At 30.8% G+C, this 21,802-nt stretch overlaps 2 long non-coding RNA genes across 8 annotated transcripts in view; one reads left to right on the forward strand and one right to left on the reverse strand.

Moving 5' to 3' along the window:
• The window catches only part of LOC127800390 (uncharacterized), a 54,090-nt gene that overhangs the window by 14,551 nt on the left and 17,737 nt on the right, over positions 1 to 21,802 (reverse strand). The window lies entirely within an intron of this gene.
• On the forward strand, positions 2,598 to 21,733 carry LOC127800403 (uncharacterized). Of its 5 annotated transcripts, none has more exons than XR_008022806.1 (2): positions 2,598 to 3,206; positions 21,298 to 21,733. It is a non-coding gene; the product is annotated as an uncharacterized LOC127800403 (long non-coding RNA). The 5 variants fall into 5 exon arrangements; XR_008022807.1 differs by lacking the exon at positions 2,598 to 3,206 and adding an exon at positions 4,213 to 4,260; XR_008022808.1 differs by lacking the exon at positions 2,598 to 3,206 and adding an exon at positions 5,580 to 5,627.

Raw genomic sequence — 21,802 nt, forward strand, 5'->3', positions numbered from 1 at the left:
GGCGGACCATGATAGCAATGATAATTGCATGTGGAGTAAAGGAAATATTGGAAGATAAATTCAAAGTTTATTAATATTTTATGTTCACGACCATGCTTTTGCAAATTATTAATATTGGTTATGGAAGCATAGCATGGTTCTTTTATTATGATGGTTGACCATGATAGCAAAGGTAATTGCATGTAAGGGATATATTGGAAGATAAGTTCAAAGTTTGTTAAGTTTTTAAGTCCATGACCATGCATTTGCAAATTATTAAAATTGGTCATGGAAGCATAGTATGGTTATTTTATCATGATGGTGGACCATGATTGCAAAGGTAAATATTGCATGTTGAGTAAGGGATATATTGGAAGATATGATCAAAGTTTATTAATTTTTTATGTTGATGACCATGCTTTTGCAAATTGTTAATATTGGTTATGGAAGCATAGCATGGTTATTTTATCATGATGGTGGACCATGACAACAAAGCTAATTGCATGTTGAGTAAGGGATATATTGGAAGATAAGATCAAAGTTTTTTAATTTTTTAAGTTCATGACCATGCTTTTGCAACTTGGTAATATTGGTTATAGAAGCGTAGCATGGTTATTTTATCATGATGGTGGACCATGATAACAAAGATAATTGCATGTTGAGTAAGGGATATATTGGAAGATAAGTTAAAAGTTTGTTAATTTTTTATATTCATGACCACGCTTTTGCAAATTGGTAATATTGGTTATAGAAACATAGCATGGTTATTTTATAATGATGGTGGACCATGATAACAAAGGTAATTGCATGTTGAGTAAGGGATATATTGGAAGATAAGATCAAAGTTTTTTAATTTTATAAGTTCATGACCATGCTTTTGCAACTTGGTAATATTGGTTATAGAAGCGTAGCATGGTTATTTTATCATGATGGCGGACCATGATAACAAAGATAATTGCATGTTGAGTAAGGGATATATTGGAAGATAAGTTAAAAGTTTGTTAATTTTTTATGTTCATGACCATGCTTTTGCAAATTGGTAATATTGGTTATGGAAGCATAGCATGGTTATTTTATCATGATGGTGGACTACGGTAACAAAAGTAATTGAATGTCGAGTAGGGATAGATTGGAAGATAAATTTAAAATTTGTTAATTTTTTATGTTCATGACCATGGTTTCGCAAATTTTTAATATTGGTTAAGGAAGCATACAATGGTTACTTTATCTTGATGGTGGACCATGATAAGAAAAGTAATTGCATGTTGAGTATGGGGTATATTGGAACCTAAGATCAAAGTTTGATAATTTTTTATGTTCAAGACCATGCTTTTGCAAATTCTTAATATTGGTTATGGAAGCATAGCATGGTTCTTTTATCATGATGTTGGACCCTGATAGCAAAAATAATTGCACGTTGAGTAAGCGATATATTGGAAGATAAGTTCAAAGTTTGTTAAGTTTTTATGTTCATGACCATGAATTTGTAAATTATTAAAATTGGTTATGGAAGCATAGTATGGTTATTTTATCATGATGGTGGACCATGATTGCAAAGGTAATTGCATGTTGAGTAAGGGATATATTGGAAGATAAGTTCAAAGTTTGTTAAATTTTTATGTTCATTAGCATGATTTTGCAAATTTTTAATATTGGTTATGGAAGCAGAGCATAATTAATTCATCATGGTGGTGGACCATGATAACAAAAGTAATTGCATGTTGAGAAAGGCATATATTTGAAGATAACATGAAAGTTTGTTAATTTTTTATGTTCATGACCATGCTTTTGCAAAATCGTAATATTGGTTATGGCATAGCATGGTTATTTTATCATGATGGTGGACCATGGTAAGAAAAGTAATTGAATGTTGAATAGGGATTTATTGGAAGTTAAGATCAAAATTTGTTAATTTATTATGTTCATGACCAAGCTTTTCAAAATTGTTAATATTGGTTATGGAAGCATAGCATGGTTATTTTATCATGATGATGGACCATGATAACAATAGTAATTGCATGTTGAGAAAGGGATATATTGGAACCTAAGATCAAAGTTTGTTAATTTTTTATGTTCAAGACCATGCTTTTGCAAATTAATAATATTGGTTATGGAAGCACTAGCATGGTTATTTATCATGATGGCGGACCATGATAACAAAGGTAATTGCATGTTGAGTAAAGGATATATAGGATGATAAGATCAATGTTCGTTAATTTTTTATGGTCATGACCACGCTTTTGCAATTGGTAATATTGGTTAAAGAAGCATAGCATGGTTATTTTATTCTGATGCTGGACCTTGATACCAAAGGTAATTGCATGTTGAGTAAGGGATATATTGGAAGATAAGTTCAAAGTTTGTTAAGTTTTTATGTTCATGACCATGCTTTACGCAAATTATTAATAATGGTTAGGGAAGCATAGCATGGTTCTTTTCTCATGATGGTGGACCATGATAGCAAAGGTAATTGCATGTTTAGTAAGGGATATATTGTAAGATAAATTCAAAGTTTGTTAAGTTTTTATGTTATTGACCAAACTTTTGAAAATTGTTAACATTGATTATGGAATCATAGCATGGTTATTTTATCATGATGGTGGACCATAATAACAAAGGTAGTTGCATGTTGAGTAAGGGATATATTGGAAGATAAGATCAAATTTTGCTACTTTTTTATTTTCATGACCATGCTTTCGCAAATTGTTAATATTTGTTATGGAAGCATAGCATGGTTATTTTATCATGATGGTGGACCATGATAACAAAGGTAATTGCATGATGAGTAAGGGATATATTGGAAGATAAGTTTATAGTTTGTTAAGTTTTTATGTTCATGAGCATGCTTTGGCAAATTTTTAATATTGGTTATGGAAGCAGAGCATGATTATTTCATCATGGTGGTGGACCATAATAACAAAAGTAATTGCATGTTGAGAAAGGCATATATTTGAAGATAACATGAAAGTTTGTTAATTTTTTATGTTCATGACCATGCTTTCGAAAATTTTTAATATTGGTTATGGAAGCATAGCATGGTTATTTTATCATGATGGTAGACCATGATAAAAAATAGTAATTGCATGTTTAATAAGGGATATATTGGAACCTAAGATCAAAGTTTGTTAATTTTTTATGTTCAAAACCATGCTTTCGAAAATTCTTAATATTGGTTATGGAAGCATAGCATGGTTCTTTTATCATGATGGTGGACCCTGATAGCAAAGGTAATTACATGTTGAGTAAGCGATATATTGGACGATAAGTTCAAAGTCTGTTAAGATTTTATGTTCATGACCATGCAATTGCAAATTACTAAAATTGGTTATGGAAGCATAGTATAGTTATTTTATCATGATGGTGGATCATCATTGCAAAGGTAATTGCGTGTTGAGAAAGGCATATATTTGAAGATAACATGAAAGTTTGTTAATTTCTTATGTTCATGACTATGCTTTGGCAAATTCGTAATATTGGTTATGGAAGCATAGCATGGTTATTTTATCATGATGGTGAACCATGGTACGAAAAGTAATTGAATGTTGAATAGGGATTTATAGGAACATAAGATCAAAATTTGTTAATTTTTTATGTTCATGACCAAGCTTTTCAAAATAGTTAATATTGGTTATGGAAGCATAGCATGGTTATTTTATCATGATGATGGACCATGATAACAAAAGTAATTCCATGTTGAGAAAGGGATATATTTGAACCTAACATCAAAGTTTGTTAATTTTTTATGTTCAAGATCATGCTTTTGCAAATTATTAATATTGGTTATGGAAGCATAGCATGGTTATTTCATCATGATGGTTAACCATGATAACAAAGGTAATTGCATGTTGAGTAAAGGTTATATTGGAAGATAAGATCAATATTTGTTAATTTTGTATGTTCATGACCATGCTTTTTTAACTTGGTAATAGAAGCATAGCATTGCTATTTTATCATGAGGGTGAACCATATTAACAAAGCTAATTGCATGTTGAGTAAGGGATATATTGGAAGATAAGATCAAAGTTTGTTAATTTTTTATGTTGATGACCGTGCTTTTGCAAATTGTTAATATTGGTTATGGAAGCATAACATAGTTATTTTATCATGATGGTGGACCATGATAGCAAAGGTAATTGCATGTTGAGTAAGGGAAATATTGGAAGATAAGTTCAAAGTTTGTTAATTTATTATGTTAAAAACCATGCTTTTGCAAATTCTTAATATTGCTTATGGAAGCATAGCATGGTTCTTTTATCATGATGGTGGACCATGATATCAAAGGTAATTGCATGTTGAGTAAGGGTTATACTGGAACCTAAGATCAAAGTTTGTCAATTTTTTATGTTCAAAACCATGCTTTTGTAAATTCTTAATATTGGTTATGGAAGCATAGGATGGTTCTTTTATCATGATGGTGGACCATGATATCAAAGGTAATTGCATGTTGTGTAAGGGTTATATTTGAACCTAAGATCAAAGTTTGTCAACTTTTTATGTTCAAAACCATGCTTTTGTAAATTCTTAATATCGGTTATGGAAGCATAGCATGGTTATTTTATAATGATGGTGGACCATGATAGCAAAGGTAATTGCATGTTGAGTAAGGGATATATTAGAACCTAAGATCAAAGTTTGTTAATTTTTTATGTTTTAAACCATGCTTTTGCAAATTATTAATATTGGTTATGGAAGCATAGCTTGATTCTTTTATAATGATGGTGGACCATGATAGGAAAGGTAATTGCCTTTGAGCAAGGGAAATATTGTAAGATAAGATCAAAGTTTGTTAATTTTTTATGTTCAAGACCATACTTTTTCAAATTATCAATATTGGTTATGGAAGCATAGCATGGTTATTTTATCATGATAGTGGACCATGATAACAAAAGTAATTGAATGTTCACTAAGGGATATATTGGAACCTAAAATCAAAGTTTGTTAATTTTTTATGTTCAAAACCATGCTTCTGCAAATTCTTAATATTGGTTATGGAAGCATAACATGGTTCTTTTATAATGATGGTGGACCATTATAGCAAAGGTAATTGCATGTTCAGTAAGGGAAATATTGGTAGATAAATTCAAATTTATCAATTTTTTATGTTCAAGACCATGCTTTTGCAAATAATTAATATTGGTTATGGAAGCATAGCATGGTTCTTTTATCATGATGGTTGACCATGATACGAAAGGTAATTGCAAGTTGAGTAAGGGATATACTGGAAGAAAAGTTCAAAGTTTGTTACGTTTTTAAGTTCATGACCATGCATTTGCAAATTAATAAAATTGGTCATGGAAGCATAGTATGGTTATTTTAACATGATGGTGGACCATGATTGCAAAGGTAAATATTGAATGTTGAGTAAGGGATATATTGGAAGATAAGATCAAAGTTTGATAATTTTTTATGTTGATGACCATGTTTTGCAAATTGTTAATATTGGTTATGAAAGCATAGCATGGTTAATTTATCATGATGGTGGACCATGATAGCAAAGGTAATTCATGTTTAGTAAGGGAAATATTGGAAGTTAAGTTCAAAGATTGTTAATTTATTATGTTCAAAACCATGCTTTTGCAAATTCTTAATATTGGTTATGGAAGCATAGCATGGTTCTTTTATCATGATGGTGGACCATGATATCAAAGGTAAATGCATGTTGACTAAGGGTTATATTGGAACCTAAGATCAAAGTTTGTCAATTTTTTATGTTCAAAACCATGCTTTTGCAAATTATTAATATTGGTTATGGAATCATAGCATAGTTATTTTATCATGATGGTGGACCATGATAACAAAAGTAATTGAATGTTCACTAAGGGATATATTGGAACCTAAGATCAAAGTTTGTTAATTTTTTATGTTCAAAACCATGCTTTTGCAAATTCCTAATATTGGTTATGGAGGCATAGCATGGTTATTTTATCAAGATGGTGGACCGTGATAGCAAAGGTAATTGCAGTAAGGGAAATATTAGAAGATAAATTCAAAGTTTATTAATTTTTTATGTGCAAGATCATGCTTTTGCAAATTATTAATATTGGTTATAGAATCATAGCACGGTTATTTTATCATGATGGTGGACCATGATAACAAAAGTAAATGAATGTTCACTAAGGATATATTGGAACCTAAGATCAAAGTTTGTTAACTTTTTATGTTCAAAACAATGCTTTTGCAAATTCTTAATATTGGTTATGGAAGCATAGCATGGTTCTTTCATCATGATGGTTGACAATGATAGGAAAGGAAATTCCATATTGAGTAAGGGATATATTGGAAGATAAGTTCAAGGTTTTTTAAGTTTTTAAGTTCTTGACCATGCATTTGCAAATTATTAATATTGGTTATGGAAGCATAGCATGGTTCTTTTTATCAAGATGGTTGACCAAGATAGGAAAGATAATTGCATGTTGAGTAAGGGATATACTGGAAGATAAGTTCAAAGTTTGTTACGTTTTTAAGTTCATGACCATGCATTTGCAAATTATTAAAATTGGTCATGGAAGCATAGTAGGGTTATTTTATCATTATGGTCGACCATGATTGCAAAGGTAAATATTGCATGTTGAGTAAGGGATTTATGGGAAGATCAGATCAAAGTTTGTCAATTTTTTATGCTGGTGACCATGCTTTTGCAAATAGTTAATATTAGTTATGGAAGCATAGCATGGTTATTTTATCATGATGGTGGACCATGATAGCAAAGGTAATTGCATGTTGAGTAAGGGATATATTGGAACCTAGGATCAAAGTTTGTTATTTTTTTATGTCGATGACCATGCTTTTGCAAATTGTTAATATTGGTTATGGAAGCATAACATGGTTATTTTATCATGATGGTGGACCATGATAGCAAAGGTAATTGCATGTTGAGTATGGGATATATTGGAACCTAGGATCAAAGTTTGTTAATTTTTTATGTTCAAGACCATGCTTTTGCAAATTATTAATATTGGTTATAGAAGCATAGCATGGTTATTTTATCGTGATGGTGTACCATTATAGCAAAGGTAATTGCATGTTGAGTAAGGGAAATTTTGGAAGATAAATTAAAAGTTTATTAATTTTTATGTTCAAAACCATGCTTTTGCAAATTATTAATATTGGTTATGGAAGCATAGCATGGTTCTTTTATCATGATGGTTGACCATGATAGCAAATGTAATTGCATGTTCAGTAAGGGAAATATTGGAAGATAAATTCAAAGTTTGTCAAGTTTTTAAGTTCGTGACCATGCATTTGCAAATTATTAAAATTGGTCGTGGAAGCATAGTATGGTTATTTTATCATGATGGTGGACCATGATTGCAACGGTAAATATCGCATGTTGAGTAAGGGATATAGTGGAAGATAAGATCAAAGTTTGTTAAGTTTTTATGTTGATGACCATGCTTTTCCAAATTCTTAATATTGGTTATGGAATCATAGCATGGTTATTTTATCATGATGGTGGACCATGATACAAAAAGTAATTAAATGTTCACTGAGAGATATATTGGAATCTAAGATCAAAGCTTGTTAATTTTTTATGTTCAAGACCATGCTTTTGGAAATTTTTAATATTGGTTATGGAATCATAGCATGGTTATTTTATCATGATGGTGGACCATGATAACAAAGGTAATTGAATGTTCACTAAGGGATATATTGGAACCTAAGATCAAAGTTTGTTAATTTTTTATGTTTAAAACCATGCTTTTGCAAATTCTTAATATTGGTTATGGATGCATAGCATGGTTCTTTTATGATTATGGTGGACCATGATAGCAATGGTAATTGCATGTTTAGTAAGGAAAATATTGGAAGATAAATTCAACGTTTATTAATTTTTTATGTTAAGGACCATGCTTTTGCAAATTATTAATATTGGTTATGGTAGCATAGCATGGTTCATTTATCATGACGGTTGACCATAATAGGAAAGGTAATTGCATGTTGAGTAAGCGATATATTGGAAGATAAGTTCAAAGTTTGTTAAGTTTTTAAGTTCATGACCATGCATTTGCAAATTATTAAAATTGGTCAAGGAAGCATAGTATGGTTATTTTATCATGATGGTGGACCATGATTGCAAAGGTAAATATTGCATATTGAGTAAGGGATAAATTGGAAGATAAGATCAAAGTTTGTTAATTTTTTATGTTTATGACCATGCTTTTGCAAATTGTTAATATTGGTTATGGAAGCATCGCATGGTTATTTTATCATGATGGTGGACCATGATAGCAAAGGTAATTGCATGTTGAGTAAGGGATATGTTGGAACCTCGGATCAAAGTTGGTTAATTTTTTATGTTCAAGACCATACTTTTGCAAATTATTAATATTGGTTATGGAAGCATAATAAGGTTATTTTATCATGATGGTGGACCGTGACAACAAAAGTAATTGAATGTTCACTAAGGGATATATTGGAACCTAAGATCAAAGTTTGTTAAAGTTTTTATATTCAAAACCATTCTTTCGCAAATTCTAAATATTGGTTATGGAAGCATAGCATGGTTATTTTATCATGCCGGTGCACCATGATAGCAATGGTAATTGCATGTTGAGTAAGGGAAATATTGGAAGATAAATTCAAAGTTTATTAATTTTTTATGTTCAAGACCATGCTTTTGCAAATTATTAATATTGGTTATGGAAGCATAGCATGGTTCTTTTATCATGATGGTTTACCATGATAGGAAAGGTAAATTCAAGTTGAGTAAGTGATATATTGGAAGATAAGTTCAAAGTTTGTTAAATTTTTATGTTCATGAGCATGCATTTGCAAATTATTAAAATTGGTCATGGAAGCATAGTGTGGTTATTCTATCATGATGGTGGACCATGATTGCAAAGGTAAATATTGCATGTTGAGTATGGGATATATAGGAAGATAAGATCAAAGTTTGATAATTTTTTATGTTGATGACCATGCTTCTGCAAATTGTTAATATTGGTTATGGAAGAATAGTATGGTTATTTTATCATGATGGTGGACAATGATAGCAAAGGTAATTGCATGTTGAGTAAGGGAAATATTGGAAGATAAGTTCAAAGTCTGTTAATTTATTATGTTCAAAACCATGCTTTTGCAAATTCTTAATATTGGTTATGGAAGCATAGCATGGTTATTTTATCATGATGGTGGACCATGATAGCAAAGGTAATTGCATATTGAGTAAGTGTTATATTGGAACCTAAGATCAAAGTTTGTTAATTTATTATGTTCAAAACCATGCTTTTGCAAATTCTTAATATTGCTTATGGAAGCATAGCATGGTTCTTTTATCATGATGGTGGACCATGATAACAAAGATAATTGCATGTTGAGTAAGGGTTATATTGGAACGTAAGATCGAAGTTTGTTAATTTTTTATGTTCAAGACCATGCTTTTGCAAATTATTAATATTGGATATGGAAGCATAGCATGGTTATTTTATAATGATGGTGGACCAAGATAGCAAAGGTAATTGCATGTTGAGTAAGGATATATTGGAACCTAAGTTCAAAGTTTGTTAATTTTTTATGTTCAATACCATGCTTTTGCAAATTCTTAATATTGGTTATGGAAGCATAGCATGGTTCTTTTATCATGATGGCAGACCATGATAGCAAAGGTAATTGCATGTTGAGTATGGGGTATATTGGAACCTAAGATCAAAGTTTGATAATTTTTTATGTTCAAGACCATGCTTCTGCAAATTCTTAATATTGGTTATGGAAGCATAGCATGGTTCTTTTATCATGATGGCGGACCATGATAGCAAAGGTAATTGCATGTTGAGTAAGGGGTATATTGGAACCTAAGATCAAAGTTTGATAATTTACTATGTTCAAAACCATGCTTTTGCAAATTCTTAATATTGGTTATGGAAGCATAGCATGGTTCTTTCATCAGGATGGTCGACAATGATAGGAAAGGTAATCGCATATTGAGTAAGGGATATATTGGAAGATAAGTTCAAGGTTTGTTAAGTTTTTAAGTTCTTGACCATGCATTTGCAAATTATTAATATTGGATATGGAAGCATAGCATGGTTCTTTTATCATGATGGTTAACCAAGATAGGAAAGATAATTGCATGTTGAGTAAGGGATATACTGGAAGATAAGTTCAAAGTTTGTTACGTTTTTAAGTTCATGACCATGCATTTGCAAATTATTAAAATTGGTCATGGAAGCATAGTAGGGTTATTTTATCATAATGGTCGACCATGATTGCAAAGGTAATTATTGCATGTTGAGTAAGGGATATATTGGAAGATAAGACCAAAGTTTGATAATTTTTTATGTTGTTGACCATGTTTTGCAAATTGTTAATATTGGTTATGGAAACATAGCATGGTTATTTTATCATGATGGTGGACCATGATAGCAAAGGTAATTGCATGTTGAGTATGGGATATATTGGAACCTAGGATCAAAGTTTGTTAATTTTTTATGTTCAAGACCATGCTTTTGGAAATTAATAATATTGGTTATAGAAGCATATCATGGTTATTTTATCGTGATGGTGTACCATTATAGCAAAGGTAATTGCATGTTGAGTAAGGGAAATTTTGGAAGATAAATTAAAAGTTTATTAATTTTTATGTTCAAAACCATGCTTTTGCAAATTATTAATATTGGTTATGGAAGCATAGCATGGTTCTTTTATCATGATGGTTGACCATGATAGGAAAGGTAATTGCATGTTCAGTAAGGGAAATATTGGAAGATAAATTCAAAGTTTGTCAAGTTTTTAAGTTCGTGACCATGCATTTGCAAATTATTAAAATTGGTCGTGGAAGCATAGTATGGTTATTTTATCATGATGGTGGACCATGATTGCAATGGTAAATATTGCATGTTGAGTAAGGGATATAGTGGAAGATAAGATCAAAGTTTGTTAAGTTTTTATGTTGATGACCATGCTTTTCCAAATTCTTAATATTGGTTATGGAATCATAGCATGGTTATTTTATCATGATGGTGGACCATGATACAAAAAGTAATTAAATGTTCACTAAGAGATATATTGGAACCTAAGATCAAAGCTTGTTAATTTTTTATGTTCAAGACCATGCTTTTGCAAATTTTTAATATTGGTTATGGAATCATAGCATGGTTATTTTATCATGATGGTGGACCATGATAACAAAGGTAATTGAATGTTCACTAAGGGATATATTGGAACCTAAGATCAAAGTTTGTTAATTTTTTATGTTTAAAACCATGCTTTTGCAAATTCTTAATATTGGTTATGGAAGCATAGCATGGTTCTTTTATGATTATGGTGGACCATGATAGCAATGGTAATTGTATGTTTAGTAAGGGAAATATTGGAAGATAAATTCAACGTTTATTAATTTTTTATGTTCAAGACCACGCTTTTGCAAATTATTAATATTGGTTATGGTAGCATAGCATGGTTCATTTATCATGATGGTTGACCATAATAGGAAAGGTAATTGCATGTTGAGAAAGCGATATATTGGAAGATAAGTTCAAAGTTTGTTAAGTTTTTAAGTTCATGACCATGCATTTGCAAATTATTAAAATTGGTCAAGGAAGCATAGTATGGTTATTTTATCATGATGGTGGACCATGATTGCAAAGGTAAATATTGCATGTTGAGTAAGGGATATATTGGAAGATAAGATCAAAGTTTGTTAATTTTTTATGTTTATGACCATGCTTTTCCAAATTCTTAATATTGGTTATGGAAGCATCGCATGGTTATTTTATCATGATGGTGGACCATGATAGCAAAGGTAATTGCATGTTGAGTAAGGGATATGTTGGAACCTAGGATCAAAGTTTGTTAATTTTTTATGTTCAAGACCATGCTTTTGCAAATTATTAATATTGGTTATGGAAGCATAATAAGGTTATTTTATCATGATGGTGGACCCTGACAACAAAAGTAATTGAATGTTCACTAAGGGATATATTGGAACCTAAGATCAAAGTTTGTTAATTTTTTATATTCAAAACCATTCTATCGCAAATTCTAAATATTGGTTATGGAAGCATAGCATGGTTATTTTATCATGCCGGTGCACCATGATAGCAATGGTAATTGCATGTTGAGTAAGGGAAATATTGGAAGATAAATTCAAAGTTTATTAATTTTTTATGTTCAAGACCATGCTTTCGCAAATTATTAATATTGGTTATGGAAGCATAGCATAGTTCTTTTATCATGATAGTTTACCATGATAGGAAAGGTAAATTCAAGTTGAGTAAGTGATATATTGGAAGATAAGTTCAAAGTTTGTTAAGTTTTTATGTTCATGACCATGCATTTGCAAATTATTAAAATTGGTCATGGAAGCATAGTGTGGTTATTTTATCATGATGGTGGACCATGATTGCAAAGGTAAATATTGCATGTTGAGTATGGGATATATTGGAAGATAAGATCAAAGTTTCATAATTTTTTATGTTGATGACCATGCTTTTGCAAATTGTTAATATTGGTTATGGAAGAATAGTATGGTTATTTTATCATGATGGTGGACAATGATAGCAAAGGTAATTGCATGTTGAGTAAGGGAAATATTGGAAGATAAGTTCAAAGTCTCTTAATTTATTATGTTCAAAACCATGCTTTTGCAAATTCTTAATATTGGTTATGGAAGCATAGCATGGTTATTTTATAATGATGGTGGACCATGATAGCAAAGGTAATTGCATATTGAGTAAGAGCTATATTGGAACCTAAGATCAAAGTTTGTTAATTTATTATGTTCAAAACCATGCTTTTGCAAATTCTTAATATTGCTTGTGGAAGCATAGCATGGTTCTTTTATCATGATGGTGGACCATGATAACAAAGATAATTGCATGTTGAGTAAGGGTTATATTGGAACGTAAGATCAAAGTTTGTTAATTTTTTATGTTCAAGACCATGCTTTTGCAAATTACTAATATTGGATATGGAAGCATAGCATGGTTATTTTATCATGATGGTGGACCAAGATAGCAAAGGTAATTGCATGTTCAGTAAGGATATATTGGAACCTAAGATCAAAGTTTGTTATTTTTTTATGTTCAATACCAAGCTTTTGCAAATTCTTAATATTGGTTATGGAAGCATAGCATGGTTGATTTATCATGATGGCGGACCATGATAGCAAAGGAAATTGCATGTTGAGTAAGGGGTATATTGGAACCTAAGATCAAAGTTTGATAATTTATTATGTTCAAAACCATGCTTTTGCAAATTCTTAATATTGGTTATGGAAGCATAGCATGGTTCTTTTATCATGATGGTGGACCATGATGGCAAAGGTAATTGCATGTTGAGAAAGGGATATATTGGAACCTAAGATCAAAGTTTGTTAATTTTTTATGTTCAAGACCATGCTTTTTCAAATTATTAATATTTGTTATGGAAGCATAGCATGGTTATTTTATCATGATGGTGGACCAATATAGCAAAGGTAATTGCATGTTGAGTAAGGGATAGATTGGAATCTACGATCAAAGTTTGTTAAATTTTTATGTTCAAGACCATGCTTTTGCAAATTCTTAATATTGGTTATGGAAGCATAGCATAGTTCTTTTATCATGATAGTGGACCATGATAACAAATGTAATCGAATTTTCACTAAGGGATATATTGGAACCTAAGATCAAAGTTTGTTAATTTTTTATGTTCAAAACCATGCTTTTGTAAATTCTTAATATTGGTTATGGAAGCATAGCATGGTTATTTTATCATGATGGTGGACCATGATAGTAAAGGGAATTGCATGTTGAGCAAAGGAAATATTGGAAGATAAATTCAAAGTTTATTAATTTTTTATGTTCAAGACCGTGCTTTTGCAAATTCTTAATATTGGTAATTGAAGGATACCATGGTTCTTTTATCATGATGGTTTACCATGATAGGAAAGATAATGGCATGTTTAGTAAGGGATATGTTGTAAGATAAGTTCAAAGTTTGTTAAGTTTTTAAGTTCATGACCATGCGTTTGCAAATTATTAAAATTGGTCATGGAAGCATTGTATGGTTATTTTATCATGATGGTGGACCATGATTGCAAAGGTAAATATTGCATGTTGAGTAAGGATAAGATCAAAGTTTGTTAATTTTTTATGTTGATGACCATTCTTTTGCAAATTGTTAATATTGGTTATGGAAGCATCGCATGGTTATTTTATCATCATGGTGGACCATGATAGCAAAGGTAATTGCATGTTGAGTAAGCGATATATTGGAACCTAGGATCAAAGTTTGTTAATTTTTTATGTTCAAGACCATGCTTTTGCAAATTATTAATATTGGTTATGGAAGCATAATATGATTATTTTATCATGATTGTGGACCATGATAACAAAAGTAATTGAATGTTCACTAAGTGATATATTGGAACCTAAGATCAACGTTTGTTAATTTTTTATGTTCATAACCATGCTTTTGCAAATTCTTAATATTGGTTATGGAAGCATAGCATGGTTGTTTCATCATGATGGTTGACAATGATAGGAAAGGTAATTGCATGTTGAGTAAGGGATATATTGGAAGATAAGTTCAAGGTTTGTAAAGTTTTTAAGTTCTTGACCATGCATTTGCAAATTATTAATATTGGTTACGGAAGCATAACATGGCTCTTTTATCATGACGGTTGACCAAGATAGGAAAGGTAATTGAATGTTGAGTAAGGGATATACTGGAAGATAAGTTCAAAGTTTGTTACGTGTTTAAGTTCATGACCATGCATTTGCAAATTATTAAAATTGGTCATGGCAGCATAGTATGGTTATTTTATCATTAAAGTCGACCATGATTGCAAAGGTAAATATTGCATGTTGAGTAAGGGATATATGGGAAGATAAGATCAAATTTTGTCAATTTTTTATGCTGGTGACCATGCTTTTGCAAATTGTTAATATTAGTTATGGAAGCATAGCATGGTTATTTTTTCATGATGGCGGACCATGATAGCAAAGATAATTGAATGTTGAGTAAGGGATATACTAGAACCTAAGATCAAAGTTTGTTAATTTATTATGTTCAAAACCATTGCAAATTCTTAATATTGCTTATGGAATCATAGCATGGTTCTTTTATAGTGATGGTGGACCATGATAGCAAAGGTAATTCCATGCTGAGTAAGGGTTATATTGGAACCTAAGATCAAAGTTTGTCAATCTTTTATGTTCAAAACCATGCTTTTGCAAATTCTTAATATTGGTCATGGAAGCATAGCATGGTTATTTTATCATGATGGTGGACCATGATAGCAAACGTAATTGCATGTTGAGTAAGGGATAAATTGGAACCTAAGATCAAAGTTTGTTAATTTTTTATGTTCAAAACAATGCTTTTGCAAATTCTTAATATTGGTTTTGGATGCATAGCATGGTTCTTTTATATTGATGGTGGACCATGATAGCAAATGTAATTGCATGTTGAGTAAAGGAAATATTGGAAGATAAGTTCAAAGTTTGTTAATTTTTTATGTTCAAGACCATGCTTTTGCAAATTATTAATATTCGTTATGGAAGCATAGCATGGTTATTTTATCATGATAATGCACCATGGTAACAAAGGTAATTGCTTGTTGAGTAAGGGATATATGGGAAGATAAGATCAATGTCTGTTAATTTTTTTATGTTCATGACAATGCTTTTGCAACTTGGTAATATTGGTTATCGAAGCATAGCATGGTTATTTTATCATGATGGTGGACCACGATAAAAAAAGCTAATTGCATGTTGAGGAAGTGATATATTGGAATTTAAGTTCAAAGTTGGTAATTTTTTATGTTCGTGACCATGCTTTTGCAAATCGGCAATATTGGGTATAGAAGCATAGCATAGTTAATTTATCATGATGGTGGACCGTGATAACAAAGGTAATTGCAAAGTTGAGTAAGGGATATATTGGAACCGAGGATCAAAGTTTGTTAATTTTTTATGTTCAAGACCATGCTTTTGCAAATTATTCACTTTGATTTTGGAAACATAGCATTGTTATTTTATCATGATGGTGGATCATGATAACAAAAGTAATTGAATGTTAACTAAGGGATATATTGGAATCTAAGTTCAAAGTTTGTTAATATTTTATGTTCAAAACCATGCTTTTGCAATATTGTTAATATTGGTTATGGAAGCATAGCATGGTTATTTTATCATGATGGCGGACCATGATAGCAAAGGTAATTGCATGTTGAGTAAGGGAAATATTGGAAGATAAATTCAAAGTTTATTAATTTTTTATGTTCAAGACCATGCTTTTGCAAATTATTAATATTGGTTATGGAAGCATAGCATGGTTCTTTTATCATGATGGTTGACCATGATAGGAAAGGTAAATGCATGTTTAGTAAGGGATATATTGGAAGATAAGTTCAAAGTTTGTTAAGTTTTTAAGTTCATGACCATGCATTTGCAAATTATTAAAATTGGTCATGGAAGCATAGTACGGTTCTTTTATCATGATGGTGGTCCATTATTGCAAAGGTAACTATTGCATTTTGAGTATGGGATATATTGGCAGATATGATCAAAGTTTGTTAATTTTTTATGTTGATGATCATGCTTTTGCAAATTGTTAATATTAGTTATGGAAGCATAGCATGGTTCTTTTATAATGATAGTGGACCATGATAGCAAAGGTAATTGCATGTTGAGTAAAGGAAATATTGGAAGATAAGTTCAAAGTTTGTTAATATTTTATGTTCAAAACCATGCTTTTGCAATATTGTTAATATTGGTTATGGAAGCATAGCATGGTTATTTTATCATGATAGTGAACCATGGTAACAAAGGTAATTGCTTGTTGAGTAAGGATATATGGGTAGATAAGATCAATGTTTGTTAATTTTTTTATGTTCATGACCATGCTTTTGCAAATTCTTAATATTGGTTATAGAAGCATAGCGTCGTTAGTTTATAATGATGGTGGACCATGATAAAAAAGCTAATTGCATGTTGAGCAAGTGATATATTGGAATATAAGTTCAAAGTTGGTCATTTTTTATGTTCGTGACCATGCTTTTGCAAATCGGCAATATGGGGTAGAGAGGCATAGCATCGTTATTTTATCCTTATGGTGGACCATGATAACAAAGGTAATAGCACGTTGAGTAAGGGATATATTGTAACCTAGGATCAAAGTTTGTTAATTTTTTATGTTCAAGACCATTCTTTTGCAATTTATTCACTTTGATTATGGAAGCATAGCATGGTTATTTTATCATGATGGTGGACCATGATAACAAAAGTAATTGAATGTTCACTAAGGGATATATTGGAACCTAAGTTCAAAATTTGTTAATATTTTATGTTCGAAACCATGCTTTTGAAAATTCTTAATATTGGGTATGGAAGCATAGCCTGGTTATTTTATCATGATGGCAGACCATGATAGCAAAGGTAATTTGCATGTTGAGTAAGGGAAATATTGGAACATAAATTCAAAGTTTATTAATTTTTTATGTTCAAGACCATGCTTTTGCAAATTATTAATATTCGTTATGGAAACATAGCAAGGTTCATTTATCAAGACGGTTGACCATGATAGGAAAGGTAAATGCATGTTGACTAAGGGATATATTGGAAGATAAGTTCAAAGTTTGTTAAGTTTTTAAGTTCATGACCATGCATTTGCAAATTATTAAAATTGGTCATGGAAGCATAGTATGGTTATTTTATCATGATGGTGGACCATGATTGGAAAGGTAAATATTGCATGTTGAGTATGGGATATTTTGGAAGATAAGATCAAAGTTTGTTAACTTTTTATGTTGTTGACCATGCTTTTGCAAATTGTTAATATTGGTTATGAAAGCATAGCATGGTTATTTTATAATGATGGTGGACCATGATAGCAAAGGTAATTGCAGGTTGAGTAAGGGAAATATTGGAAGATAAGTTCAAAGTTTGCTAATTTATTATGTTCAAAACCATGCTTTTGTAAACTCTTAATATTGGTTATGGAAGCATAGCATGGTTCTTTTATCATGATGGTGGACCATGATATCAAAGGTAATTGCATGTTGAGTAAGGGTTATATAGGAACCAAAGATCAAAGTTTGTCAATTTTTATGTTCAAAACCATGCTTTTGTAAATTCTTAATATTGGTTATGGAAGCATAGCATGGTTATTTTATCATGATGGTGGACCATGATAGCAAAGGTAATTGCATGTTGAATAAGGGATATACTAGAACCTAAGCTCGAAGTTTGTTAATTTATTATGTTCAAAACCATGCTTTTGCAAATTCTTAATATTGCTTATGGAATCATAGCATGGTTCTTTTATCATGATGGTGGACCATGATAGCAAAGGTAATTGCATGCTGAGTAAGGGTTATATTGGAACCTAAGATCAAAGTTTGTCAATCTTTTATGTTCAAAACCATGCTTTTACAAATTCTTAATATTGGTCGTGGAAGCATAACATGGTTATTTTATCATGATGGTGGACCATGATAGCAAACGTAATTGCATGTTCAGTAAGGGATAAATTGGAACCTAAGATCAAAGTTTGTTAATTTTTTATGTCCAAAACAATGCTTTTGCAAATTTTTAATATTGGTTTTGGAAGCATAGCATGGTTCTTTTATAATGATGGTGGACCATGATAGCAAATGTAATTGCATGTTGAGTAAAGGAAATATTGGAAGATAAGTTCAAAGTTTGTTAATTTTTTATGTTTAAGACCATACTTTTGCAAATTATTAATATTCGTTATGGAAGCATAGCATGGTTATTTTATCATGATAGTGCACCATGGTAACAAAGGTAATTGCTTGTTGAGTAAGGGATATATTGGAACCTAGGATCAAAGTTTGTTAATTTTTTATGTTCAAGACCATGCTTTTGCAAATTATTAATATTGGTTATGAAAGCATAATATGGTTGTTTTATCATTGTGGTGGACCATGATAACAAAAGTAATTGAATGTTCACTAAGGGATGTATTGGAACCTAAGATCAAAGTTTGTTAATTTTTTATGCTCAAAACCATGCTTTTGTTAATTTTTAATATTGGTTATGGAAGCATAGCATGGTTATTTTATCATGCTGGGGGACCATGATAGCAATGGTATTTGCATGTTGAGTAAGGGAAATATTGGAAGATAAATTCAAAGTTTATTAAATTTTTATGTTCAAGACCATGCTTTTGCAAATTATTAATATTGGTTATGGAAGCATAGCATGGCTCTTTTATCATGATGGTTGACCATGATAAGAAAGGTAATTGCACGTTGGGTAAGGGACATATTGGAACCTAGGATCAAAGTTTGTTAATTTTTTATGTTCAAGACCATGCTTTTGCAAATTATTAATATTGGTTATGAAAGCATAATATGGTTATTTTATCATTGTGGTGGACCATGATAACAAAAGTAATTGAATGTTCACTAAGGGATGTATTGGAACCTAAGATCAAAGTTTGTTAATTTTTTATGCTCAAAACCATGCTTTTGTTAATTTTTAATATTGGTTATGGAAGCATAGCATGGTTATTTTATCATGCTGGGGGACCATGATAGCAATGGTATTTACATGTTGAGTAAGAGAAATATTGGAAGATAAATTCAAAGTTTATTAAATTTTTATGTTCAAGACGATGCTTTTGCAAATTATTAATATTGGTTATGGAAGCATAGCATGGCTCTTTTATCATGATGGTTGACCATGATAGGAAAGGTAATTGCATGTTGGGTAAGGGACATATTGGAACCTAGGATCAAAGTTTGTTAATTTTTTATGTTCAAGACCATGCTTTTGCAAATTATTAATATTGGTTATGAAAGCATAATATGGTTATTTTATCATTGTGGTGGACCATGATAACAAAAGTAATTGAATGTTCACTAAGGGATGTATTGGAACCTAAGATCAAAGTTTGTTAATTTTTTATGCTCAAAACCATGCTTTTGCTAATTTTTAATATTGGTTATGGAAGCATAACATGGTTATTTTATCATGCTGGAGGACCATGATAGCAATGGTATTTGCATGTTCAGTAAGGGAAATATTGGAAGATAAATTCAAAGTTTATTAATTTTTTATGTTCAAGACCATGCTTTTGCAAATTATTAATATTGGTTATGGAAGCATAGCATGGTTCTTTTATCATGATGGTTGACCATGATAGGAAAGGTAAATGCATGTTGAGTAAGGCATATATTGGAAGATAAGTTCAGAGTTTGTTAAGTTTTTAAGTTCATGACCATGCATTTGCAAATTATTAAAATTGGTCATGGAAGCATAGTATGGTTATTTTATCATGATGGTGGACCATGATTGCAAAGGTAAATATTGCATGTTTCGTATGGGATTTATTGGAAGATAAGATCAAAATTTGTTAATTTTTTATGTCGATGATAATGCTTTTGTAAATTGTTAATATTGGTTATTGAAGCATAGCATGGTTATTTTACATGATGGTGGACAATGATAGCAAAGGAAATTGCATGTTGAGTAAGGGAAATATTGGAAGATCAGTTCAAAGTTTGTTAATTTATTATGTTCAAAATCATGCTTTTGCAAATTCTTAATATTGGTTATGGAAGCATAGCATTGTTCTTTTATCATGATGGTGGACCCTAATATCAAAGGTAATTGCATGTTAAGTAAGGGTTATATTGGAACCTAAGATCAGAGTTCGTCAATTTTTTATGTTGAAAACCATGCTTTTGTAAATTCTTAATATTGGTTAAGGAAGCATAGCATGGTTATTTTATCATGATGGTGGACCATGATAGAAAAGGTAATTGCATGTTGAGTAATTGATATATTAGAACCTAAGATCAAAGTTTGTTAATTTTTTAATGTTCAAAACCATGCTTTTGCAAATTCTTAATATTGGTTATGGAAGCATAGCATGGTTCTTTTATAATGATGGTGGACAATGATAGGAAAGGTAATTGAATGTTGAGTAAGGGAGATATTGGAAGATAAGTTCAAAGTTTGTTAATTTTTTATGTTCAAGACCATGCTTTTCCAAATTATTAATATTGGTTATGGAAGCATAGCATGGTTATTTTATCATGATGGTGGACCATGGTAACAAAGGTAATTGCATTTCGAGTAAGGCATATATGGAAAGATAAGATCAATGTTTGTTAATTTTTTATGTTCATGACCATGCTTTTGGAAATTGTTAATATTGGTTATGGAAGCATAGCATGATTATTTTATCATGATGGTGGACCAAGATAGCAAAGGTAATTGCATATTGACTAAGGGATATATTGGAACCTAAGATCAAAGTTTGTTAATTTTTTATGTTCAAGACCATGCTTTTCCAAATTCCTAATATTGGTTATGGAAGCATAGCATGGTTCTTTTATCATGATGGTGGACCATGATAGCAAAGGTAATTGCATGTTGAGTAAAGGATATATTGGAACCTAAGATCAAAGTTTGTTAATTTTTTGTGTCCAAAACCATGCTTTTGCAAATTCTTAATATTGGTTATCGAAGCACAGCATGGTTATTTTATCATGATAGTGGACCATGACAGCAAAGAGAATTGCATGTTGAGCAATGGAAATATTGGAAGATAAATTCAAAGTTTATTAATTTTTTATGTTCAAGACGATTCTTTTGCAAATTATCAATATTTTCTATTGAAGGATAGCATGGTTCTTTTATCATGATGGTTGACCATGGTAGGAAAGGTAATTGCATGTTCAGTAAGGGATATATTGGAAGATAAGTTCAAAGTTTGTTAAGCTTTTAAGTTCATGACCATGCATTTGCAAATTATTAAAATTGGTCACGCAAGCATAGTATGGTTATTTTATCATGATGGTGGACCATGATTGCAAAGGTAAATATTGCATTTTGAGTAAGGATAAGATAAAAGTTTGTTAATTTTT

Source organism: Diospyros lotus, chromosome 1 (assembly GCF_014633365.1).
Source record: "Diospyros lotus cultivar Yz01 chromosome 1, ASM1463336v1, whole genome shotgun sequence".
In the NCBI taxonomy this organism is placed as follows: Eukaryota; Viridiplantae; Streptophyta; class Magnoliopsida; order Ericales; family Ebenaceae; genus Diospyros; species Diospyros lotus.